The sequence below is a fragment of the Somniosus microcephalus genome, chromosome 5, assembly GCF_052327205.1.
Source record: "Somniosus microcephalus isolate GS21.2 chromosome 5, FLI_Smic_1.0, whole genome shotgun sequence".
Lineage (NCBI taxonomy): Eukaryota > Metazoa > Chordata > Chondrichthyes > Squaliformes > Somniosidae > Somniosus > Somniosus microcephalus.
Window position 1 is genome coordinate 144,108,915 of NC_140991.1, and position 11,845 is coordinate 144,120,759.

Genomic DNA, 11,845 nt, shown 5'->3' on the forward strand with positions numbered 1-11,845 from the left:
CGCAGCAGATCTGGTGCCGATTGCATTTGAGGCAGCCCAATTTCGGGAAGGGGTCATCAAATAAGCATTATTCCCCCTATTTGCATATGCAAAGAGTCTAACACCTGTTTCAGGCACAGACCCTGGATGCCTATACTGGAGTTTTTACTAATATGGCGGGTGATGTACCTCCAGCATGCAATGTTTGCACACAATCCACTCGCCACATTGGACACATATGCACCCATTTTACAGTGATTCAAAAAGGCCCACCATCACCTTCCCAGGGTAATCAGGAATGGATAATAAATATGGCTTTGCTGGCATCACTCACATCCCATGAATAAATGAGAAAAAATGGAACTAGAGTATGTAGCTCCAGGAGAAGAGCTAGCAAAGGACTTGTCCAATGGGCTAAATGGGCTCCTTCTGTGCTATAATTTTTATCATTCTGTCGATAATTTCACATTTCATAATGGTGTGAGTACAAAATTAGATTTTTGGGGGTATTTTAACCTAACCCGCTTGGTGGGAAACTGTCGTGATTCAGTTTTACACTTCACCCGATTTTGCGTTCCGTTGAAGTCAATGGAAAGTAAAATCAGGCAGAGTGTAAAATGAGCACCCAATCCATTTCTGACAGTTTCCCTCGGGATGGGTTAGGCTAAAATTACCCCTTGCCCATTTTGTACTTATGTTGATTTTTTTCACCAAAATCATCAACAAGAGGAAATTTACCCCCCTAAAATCCGGCCCAATGACCATTCTTATCTTGCTTAGTTTGTTTTCATAATGCAAAAGCATGGCATAAAATTAAAGTTAGAATATACCACTTTACTATGAATATCTTCAAATTCTGTGTCTATCTTAGTTGTTGTCCTTACTTTCTTTAAAAATATATAGTGGTATAGTTTGTAATGAAGTGCAAGATTGTTCATCCTCCTTCCGGACATTGATTTCAGTCAGTGTGACACACCAGGTGCATCAGTGTATTTATCTACAATCTTGCTTAAAGTAAAAAATGTGTGCAAAAGCAACGTAGAAACAAAGCATGAGTAGGAATTTCTATCTTGTGTTTACCAGTGTATTTACCATTTCAACCTGATGTTTATTACTGTGGAGATCAGGCTACATGCATTTCAGGGAAAATCATTATTTCAGTCAATTCAATCTTTGTGCAAACACTTGATGGTTTTGTAACATTTTCCAAAAGGAAGAGGATAAAAGCCCAAAAGGGACTGATCAGAGATTAAGAAAGAACACAGACATCTTGCAGGCAACTCATTTTGTTGAATAACACGACAGCGAGGAGAGTGCCCTGGGGCACTTTTCCAAGTTGCCCACTCTGTGTGCCAGCCATCTGTATTCATTTAAAAAAAAACAGGGAACCTCATCTTCTCAAGTTGCAGAGCTGAGTGTGGGCTCTGTGCCTCTTCTGCCAGGACCTTCTCAAACCCAAGTGCATCCGTTGATCCCTCCAGAGGAGTAATTGCACCAACACCAGCTGCAAGGATGCATGTTTAGTGTATCTTTTCATTCAATGTGAAAGATGTTGAGCAGAAATATTCAGAAGCTGTCGTGCTTGGGATTGAATAAAAAAGTAAGTAGGAAAATCAGGGTAGAAAATGAAAACTGGAAAGCATCCATAAATTAGAGTAAAATCATTTGTGATGCTGGTAATTTCCTGCAGTGTACTCACTCATTCACTTTAATGCAGTTAACCCAATAAATTACAATGATTTATGTTCCTGAATTTTGTATATAGCCAAACAAAATAAAATATTCAAATGAATAAATCTGCTGTATATTCATCCTTCTTCAATGCGAGATGATGTACTGTAAGAAAGAAAAAATACGGTCTGTGATTATAATTAATACCAAACCTCATTCATTTAAAATCACTTTTATCAAGAGACCTGGGACTGATCTAAATTAATTGTGAATGTGTACTTGGTGTGCTGAATTTTTGAATGACATTTCTGAAAAGAATGTGTGTTTCAACAGTAAGCATTAGGAAAATTCAGAATCATCTGAAATTTACAAGTTGAACTATTACAACCAAGAGTTCTGCTGGCCACAGTTTTGTCTTCAATCATTTTAATAAGGACATGGTTCAGGACAAACTGAGCTTGTTTCCTTAATCAGACTTGATTTAGAAAGGCAATATTTGTTGAATATGGGATTTTTCAACATTATGCTACTTTAAATTCACACTACAAGTGCATGTATCATTTACACTGAATTCCTTTTCAACTGGAATTTCTGTTCCAGTAAGTAATTTGTGGGTTGCATTAAAGGGTATGATTGCAAATCAAAAAAGAACATTCAAATAATATAACTGGTTTTAGTGCAAAACATACTACCAGCACAAATTTTATGTGTTTTAAAGTTTAACACTATTAAATAAATATTTATTCCACCACAGAATTAAAGTTTGAGCTTCTTTTGAATGAGTGGAGCTCACTCACACAGATCCTGTTGCCTATCAGAGAATTACCATTATATAAAATAAAGGCAAACTTCCATTTAGAGTGTATTTAACTAACACATTTCTGACTCAATAAAATGGGAGTAAAATGAATAATCAAGATATTATTTTCCTGGATGAAAACAACGTCTGACATTGTCAATGCAACGCACCAAACAGTATGAATGGCTGACATTTAGAAATTCATTTGTCTGAGGAGAATATAAATGTTAAAAGTTAAAAGAAAAAGTATCAGTGGAGGTCAATTTAGTATATCAAGGAAATCATATCCTAGTTTGAAGAGGGGATAGTAGTTTACTATGAATTTTTATTCTGGTACGATGTGACCCAGAGTTATTAATAATCTCCTGTCATAGCTATTTAATAAACAGAGACACAGACCATCAGAGTAATAACAAGTGTAATGAGGCAGTCTGGAGCTTGTTTACCATCTTGTTATTTTTAACGCTAATTTTAGGATGTTAAAAATAGGTTAATTGCATAAGATCTGTTTCAGACAGGGATAAGTTTGTAAACACACCACAGGAATAACCCCTCCATTATCAAGTGGGGATATGTTTTAAGACTAATATGTGTACTGAAATAAACCATTCTTGGGGCAGCTGTTCAAATAATTCAATCAAGAAAAGGAAAACATGAAAAGGAAGAAAATACTTTGTGTGGCTGAATGATTACTTTCAAATAATTATTACTAGTATTTTAGCTAAGTGAAACATAAAAGCAGAAAAATCAGTTGAGTATTGTTTTGATGGCAATTTAAATATAAATTGATAGAGCAAAATATCTGTCCTTTATGCAAAAATGTAAGTGACTTCAGTTTGGATGGAAATTACAATTCATCTTGAATCCACACTTGATAAATATTTTAATTTATATTTTCAGTTTCAGTAATTTTATAAATATTCAGTGTGACAGGAGATAGCAGAAACTGGTTGGGTTTGTTAATCTTGTTTAGGAGATCTGAAATATAGAAGGAAATAGTAGAAAGAAACACTACTGATTGTGGTAAATTTAGTTTGACATCCTATTTTAAAATAGAATTGAATTCAATACAATTAATATGTTTGAAGAAGGTTGAAGTCTTGCTTTAAGCAGAAAAATAATTTTGTTTTCTATTTTAATACTGTAGTTATATATTATGTTATATTTTGAAAGCAAATTAAATTGTTTAAAAGACTTTGTATGTTTCCCATGTTTTAAACAGGTATAGTTTCAGAGTCTCATAAAATAAGAGGCAAGGTTTACTGTTGCAGATTGTAAGTATTGTTAAGGAGTCACAATCCTCTGTGTTCATTGACTAATCAATTTTTCACAAAGTCCAGTTTGATGCCTTGTATATGCTTAAATTTAGCTTATATGTATCTTTTATATAGTGTTATGCTTATTGTAATGAAAATAATAATTGTATAACACCAATATCTAGAGAATTGATATATTGTTAGTCCTATCTTTTGTGAAATTTGCATACAAATTGCATCTAACATTTGAAATATAAATTCTGCAAACTGAAAATAAACACATCATTTAAATTCTAAGAATTATATTTGGATCCCAGTGTCTTATAGATTCTATTGCCATTTGTTACAAATATTATTGAAGGTGTTCAAGTTAGTATACAGACAAGTTGTGATCGCCATGACAGTAATTTCAAAAGAAAAACAATCGCATTCGATGGGTTATTCGTGTAGTGATGTATGTGCGACTTATAATAAAAGGGTTTCCTACTCCTATTGACTGCAAGTAGAAATCAGTCTGTTTGCAGTCTCTCCCATACAGACTCCTGCCTGCAACCTTACCCGTATGGAGATCAAAGCCCCCTTGTCTGTGTTGTCAGTCTGAGTGACAGGCCAGCGAACTGCAATTTAGTGTTCAACCCTTAGTACAATAATGATACCTCTTCCTTAGTTAGATCGGTGAAATCAAAGTGACATTGATTTTACTGCTTAATTTCATCCCTTCCGTGGGCTAACAGATGACCCTACTGTAATATTAGAACACTTTCAAACATGCAACTCCCAGATAATAAACTTTAATTATAAATTCAACTTCCTTATATTTTTCTTAAAGCAAATGTACTTTTAATATAACCTATAAGTGCAATAACATTTATAATGCCCCGTCTTGCCAATCCTACTAAAATATCAGGATTACATATATATATTACTCAACTTCTTCAGTATTGTTTTTATAACATTATAGGTAAGATCGCAATGGTTCATGAATAATAGATACAAATGTTTGAGAAATGAATTTTGTATCTCTTTTTCTTAAAAGCAAAAATCTTTGCAGTGTTGCTTTTAATAAAGCACAGCAACCATAAACACAAGGGGGGAAACATTCAGTTGGTTAGTGCCTCCAGTGAGCGCCTGGCAGGGGCGCTAATTGGGCACTGATGCAGTAGCGCTGGGGCGAGGCGAATCCAGTGATGCACGTCAAATCCGGCCCCCCGGTAGCGCTGCCGCTAAAGTTACTGCTGGGGACCTCAGTGCCAAGCAGATTGTGATGTCAGTGAGTGTGCAACGCTCACTGGGCGCCCGATCTGTAAAATTCATTGTCGCCCCCTGCCTTAGCACCTTGCCCTGACAATAATAGGGACAGGAGGTGTCAAGCAAGCAGATGCCAGCTCCAGGGGTGCTACTTAAAGGGATCATGAGTAATGAATCGCAGCTATCATGTCAGTGCTGTTTCACCGCTTCCTCATCAGTTTAACATTGAATTAAACAGTTGCACAGTCATTTAAAGATTGTTTAGTATCAGGAGTGTTGTGGCTACTAACAATTAGTTACAATTATTCTCACAACATATCAAAGTGCTACACTTGGTTACATTAATGGGGCTGTACTGGCAGTCGACCTCGCCCTCGAGGATCTATGGCGGGGGAGCAGAGGCAGCGAGAAAGATTGGAACATGTGACCAGAGGGAGGAGAAGGGCCAAGAGGGCTCTCAACAGGAGGCCTTACCCTCCGAGGGTATCAGAGAGCACTTCTCCTACCTCCAATTAAGCAAGGAGCAGTGTATTAGAATGCTCCGCTTCAACAAGGAGGTGGTCACAGAAGTCTGCCACCTCCTGCAACCAGACTTTGAGCCTCAGATCAGGATGACCACGGCTCTCTCAGTGGCAGTCAAGGTCACCGTCGCCCTCAATTTCTTCACCAGTGGATCCTTCCAGTCTGCAGCAGGAGATATAGCTAACATCTTGCAGTTCGCTGTATACGGGAGGTCACGGAGGCTCTCTACAGTAGGAGAAGGGATTACATTTCCTTCCCCATGACCAGAGAGAAGCAGGACGAATGTGCATGTGGCTTTGCCAGGATAGCAGGCTTCCCCATGGTGCAGGGTGCCATTGACTGCACCCACGTGGCTTTGCAGGCACCGCATAACAATCCTGAGATCTTCCGTAACTGCAAAGGCTACCACTCACTTAATGTTGCAGATGGTGTGCGACCACAGACAGTGAATCCTCAATGTGAATGCCCGCTATCCTGGTAGCAGCCATGATGCCTTCATCCTGCGCCAGACCGGTGTGCCAACACTCTTCCAGCCACCACATCAAGCTTGTGGCTGGCTGCTCGGAGACAAGGGTTATCCGCTCTCCACCTGGCTCATGACTCCCCTCCACAACCCCAACACTCCTGCTCAGCACTCATATAATGAGAGCCATGCCGCCACCAGGAACATCATCGAGCAGACCATCGGAGTGCTCAGTGTTCCGCTGCCTTGACTGCTCAGGAGGAGCCCTCCAGTACTCGGCTGAGCGGGTGTCCCATTTCATGGTGGTCTGCTGCATGCTGCACAACTTGGCCATCATGAGGGCCCAGCCCTTGCCACCAGGGATTGTGGGACCACCTCAGGAGGAGGAAGAGGGAAAGGAGGAGGAGGAGGAGGAGCAGGATGAGGAGGAAGAGGAAGATGAGGAGGAGGAGAAGGAAGAGGAAGAACGGGAGCGAGGGAGGAGGCAGCCATTCAATCGGCCTTCTGGAAGGGCGGTCTGTGACCGCCTCATCAGACTGCGGTTCCAATAAATTAAACCCCAGATCCCCATCATACCATTCCTGTCACAGGCCATATCACAGTGCAAAGCTGAAATGAGAGACACCACAAAATAATCCAAACTGAATTAATAAATTCATCAATAATCGGTCAACACATATTTACAACAACAATATTCACTATTCACCCTTGTGCAATCCCTTAGTGTCTCTCGTTACTGTGCCTTTGCCTACTTTATTGCTCCTATGAAGTGTTGGACAATTGGCTGCAGCATGGCTGGTGGAAGGCTGCTGAGTGTCCGTGTGGGAGACTTCAGAGGGCCTTGCAGGATGCCCTTGACCAGCTTTGGGCCGAGAAGGCCCGGCTGTAGACTGCACCACCTCAATATGGGCGGCAGTAGCCTGGGCTGGCTGGATGACAGGCAGCGACAAGGACAATGGCGGAGTGCCAATGGTGAGAGCAGGAATGCTGTCATTCTGAGAGAGGACAGCAGGTTCCTGCTCCACTGACCCACTGCCACTCCCCCGGGGCAGCACCTCAGCATCCCTAGCAATCTGTTGCAGCACAGATTGCTGGCCTGCTACGACACCATGAAAGCCCTGGTCGACAATGGTAGACCCAGCCACGATGGCAGCAGTCAGAGATTGTGTTGCATCAAGCTGAGACTGCATGAGAGCAGTCTGAGATTGAAAGCCTCCAAGCATAGACTGCATTACAGCACTAAGACGTTGCATCACTTCTGCCTGTGCTGCAATGGAAGCTGCTAGATCACCCATCACACGCGGCATCAGGTCTGGGTCGCCACGGTCTTTCTGGGAGTCTACCATCCTTTGCAGACTGGCAATGATAGGCTCCATGGTGTGCACAGAGCTCTGTGCAATGTTGGAGGCGGACTCCTCCACACTCCTTACCATTGCCAAGAGGTTCTCAGGTACCATTGCCATTGTACCTATCATCTCCGTGTGCATGCCCATCACCCTTCTGCTAAAGGCCTCCCCATCGAAGTCCTCATCTGAGTCCTGTGCAGCAGAACTCGCGCACGAACTCGCCCTCCGGGGAGCTGACGCCCGAGCTACCCTTTCCCCCTGGTCTTGCTGCAGTCCACTCGTCCCTGGTGCATCACCCTGTGCAGATCCCGCTACTATACTAGCCACTAAAGAATGCGTAGTGCCAGTATCTGAGCTGGTGCCTGTGGGTGAGACGTGCAGTGACGTGGTGTCTTCTTCCTCCTCCTCTTCACCCGCTTCGCTCTCAACGGTGACCTCAGGGACAGGTTGCTCCGGTGCTTGCTCATTATCTGAAAGCATAAAGACAAAAGAGATGGGTTAAGGTGAGGGGAGGGGGGCAGGAAGGGAGAAAGGCATGCATACAGCATGATTAGCTGGAAAGTGTGAAAGGCTTGTAGGGTGAAGGGGAAGTGGGATGTGAGAAGAAGGAGTAGGGACGAACAGACCGTTGTTGTCCCCAAGGGGGTCAACGTTGCTGGTGGCCATGGCGCCCACCACCTGGCGCCCAATAATCTTCAGCACTCGATTCTCTAGCTCAGACAGTGGTTGGATGTCAGCTTGTCCCCCGCCTGTGTGCTCCTGCTCCCTCTTGTTGTGAGCCACCTTGGCCTGCAAGAGAAAGGAAAGTGTGTGAGTGAATGTGGAGCAATGTGTTTGGGTGATGTGCCTGCCATAGTTGAATAGCTGTCATTATGTGCAAGGTGTGAGATGTGGGTGTGAGTGTTGGTAGGTAGAGATAGTTGGTGGGTGAGTGCTGGGGGTGTGGTTCTTTGGGCAGTGTGTGCAGACTGTGGTTCAGATGGTGGTATGTAGCATTTGTTGAAGAATTGACTCACCCTGACCACCTGAGTGTGGTTGTTAAATTTCTTCATGCACTGTGTGTGGGTCCTGGGGACCGCAGTGCTGCCCGAGACATGCTGGGCTACTTCCCACCACATGGTGTGGAAGACTTGTGGCGAGGGCCTCCTGCCACTTGCCGGGTAGAGCATCGCCCTCGATCTTTCCACTGCGACCACCAACGCCTCCAATGCATGGTCGCAGAATCTGCAGGCTGTCTCCCTGGGGCATGGATCTGTCATCATTATGGCTGCTTGAGTCATCCGGCTCCTTCTACTTGACCTGCTGCTGCTGGCTGAGACAGCTGCACAGCCAGCAATGATGGAAATGAGGTTCTACAGCATCAGTGAACCTCCCCTTTAAGAACTGGAAAGAGCCTGTGGCAATTATGACTTGTGATTAGACTGCACCTGATATTGGTCAGCGCTTCGAGTTTAACACCACTGGGCCAGGCCATTAGCATTTGATTTAGCGCTCCAACCCTTTCTTTGTGCAATGAGACTGAACTTTGCGTGCAGTCTGAAGCATTAGTGCCTAGCTCTAATTTCAAACTTTTCAAAAGTTACCGCCCATTCCTGGGCTATGATAAATTTCTCCCCCTAAGTGCTGCATGGTGTAGCTAACCTATTATGAATGAGATATGTATACAGTGGGAGGAGCACACCATTGATTGTCTTGGCACACAGTGGAGCCTAGTTTTACCTATAATCACTCATTCATTATTGCTAATAATTGATCTGTAAGTAAAATTTAATTACCATTTTAAAAAGGATGGATTACATTATATAACCCCTTATCACATCTTTCAGAAATGTCTAAAGCTCTCCACATACAATGAATGTATTTATTTCTAAATAATGTTAAAACCCTAACCCAGGGTTAACAGTTTGAAAACAGTCCTTGAGTTTAAAATTGTGGTTGGTGATAGTGACAAGACCCTTTATATAGGGGCATGCAGAGGAAATCATTAAAATGCTAAAACCAAGCTCCTGCTTGTGTTTACCTGGTATATGGTTGTGCACTGCAATGATAACCAATCACACCTGTGTTGCTACAGCCTGATGTTTCCTGCAAAGCCTATTAAATTTGGTGTAACATTAGATGGCGGAAATGGCACTTTTGTACTGTTCTTTTGGGTTTGGTACTTCACTGAAATGTGCTTCATGCCAGCTCCAAAATTCAATACCTCACATAGTCAAATAGAATTCCCAGCGCCAACCTAACCTCGGCTTCAGTGATTAACGCCAACACCTCCAAGAGGTCTCATTCCATATTGGCCTGGAATTTGCAGTTGTAATGGCATCGAAACTGTCAGCACTCGCCATCATTACTGTGTAAAACTGACAGCAGCACATGCACAGTTAAACACAGAAATCTGGAAGTTGCTGTCAGTGACACCCTGCTCCACCACAGGGTGCACTGTTGCAGTCTTCATGGATGCAATCAACTTGGAATCAGTGATTTGATGTGAACATCAACTTTTTACACACTATTCTCACTATAAAAACCACTGAAAAAATTAAGCCTTGTTAAATGAGGGATAACTGAGTTTTTAACGGCGTACTAAGTCATAAATACTGAACAACCTCTCTGGCCCTGAAAAACTAATTTTATACGCGTGGAGTGTCATTCACTCCATTCTCCATAGATTTTTAAAATAATAAAAATTTATTTTTATTTTACTTTTGTAATGTTTGTTTATGATATTTCAGCTTCTATCTTAATTCCATGTGTATGTCACAATCTTTATTTTTCTTTCTGTAAAATGATTAAAAAGTGAATGATAATCAGTGCTTTTTACTTCCTGGTTTACGGTCTGTGAGAATTCTTCAATCTGATTGGCTGCTCAGCCTGCTTGATGACTTCACTGTTCCTGGATGCCACAGATCCCCTATAGATGGTACCAGATTGAAACTGATATCGGAATAAGGGAATAAGGGAAATCAACGCCTTGTGGGCAGCTTTCTTCGAGTGCCGTCCCTTCAACACTGATGGCAAAATCTGGCTATTATATCACGCTGGCCACAACATAACTGCAACCAGCAGCACACTCCTATTATTTAAAAAATTACTTAAATTTAGATGAGCTTCTGGACCCTCATTCACTGATGGAAAAGAGTTTGTTATTTCGTTAGCTGTTTTTAATCAATAGGAAAACAAACGTGAAATCCAGTAATTCATGCGTGGACTGGTGTGCGCATGTGCAGAGGTCTTTAACTCAGCAGGTAGAAGTCTGGGTTCTGTGCTCGGTGAGTGCAGTTCGTGCTGTACTGGCAGGGTCAGTGTAATCGGACATCGGTGCTTAACAACTAGCACGAAAATGATTGTTGTAAACTGTTTTTTTAGATAGAGACTCTTCCATGTGGTATTGATGCACTCGTACAAGAATCACTTCATGTCCCATGCTGTGCAGTGTCCTCAGCACCATCTGACTGAAAACATTAACCACACTATCCAGAGCACACTCGATGTCTGAACTCACGAATAACTTTAAAATAAATCCGCATTCAGGGCCTGGAACGGCAAAGTCAATGAGATTTCTCATGTAAGGAGCCCAAAAGCTGAACAATAATCACCCAAAGCAGATCAGATCAGATTATTAAAGCAATGTGCAGGGACAGAGGGACGTGGGTGTTAATGTGCAAACGTCCCTGAAGGTGGCGGGACATATTGAGAGAGTGGTTAGCAAAGCACATGGGATCTTGGGCTTCATAAATAGAGGTATTGAGTACAAAAGTAGAGAAGTTATGCTGAACCTTTATAAAGCGCAGGTTAAGTCACAACTGGAGTATTGCGCCCAGTTCTGGTCACCACACTTTAGGAAGGAGGGCCCTTGAGAGGGTGCAGAGGAGATTTACCAGAATGCTTCTGGGCATGGGGGATCTTAGCTACAAGGACAGGTTGGAGAAGCTGGATTTGTTTTCATTTGAGCAAAGGAGGTTGAGGGGTGATTTGATAGAGGTGTACAAGATTATGACAGGTTTGGATAGGCTAGACAGGGAAAGGCTGTTCCCACTAGTTGATGGTACAAGGACTAGGGGACACAGACTTAAGGTTTTGGGCAGGAGATACAGGGGGGATGTGAGAAAAACTTTTTTACACAGCGAGTGGTGATGACCTGGAACTCGCTGCCGACGGAAGTGGTGCAAGCGGAGACACTCAATGTTTTCAAGGGGAGACTGGATAGGCACTTGAGGGAAATAAACTTGCAGGGCTACGGGATAGAGCGGGGGAATGGGACTGACTGGATTGCTCTACAGAGAGCCAGCACGGACTCGATGGGCCGAATGGCCTCTTTGTGTGCCGTGTCGGGTTGGATAGGCAGCGCCAATTCATGATTACATACCTTTCTCTCTACATATAGTGTATGTGTGTATATTGATCTCTCTATAGTGTGTCTATTTATCTCTCTCTATATAGACTCTAGTAATTTGATTGCTCTCTCTCTCTGTGTATATGTATAAGTCTACATATCAAACCTAGTGCAGCAGCAGCCCGTACTTTGATTTGTATGTTGCTCAGTGCAGAGAAAACTTCTTCGCGG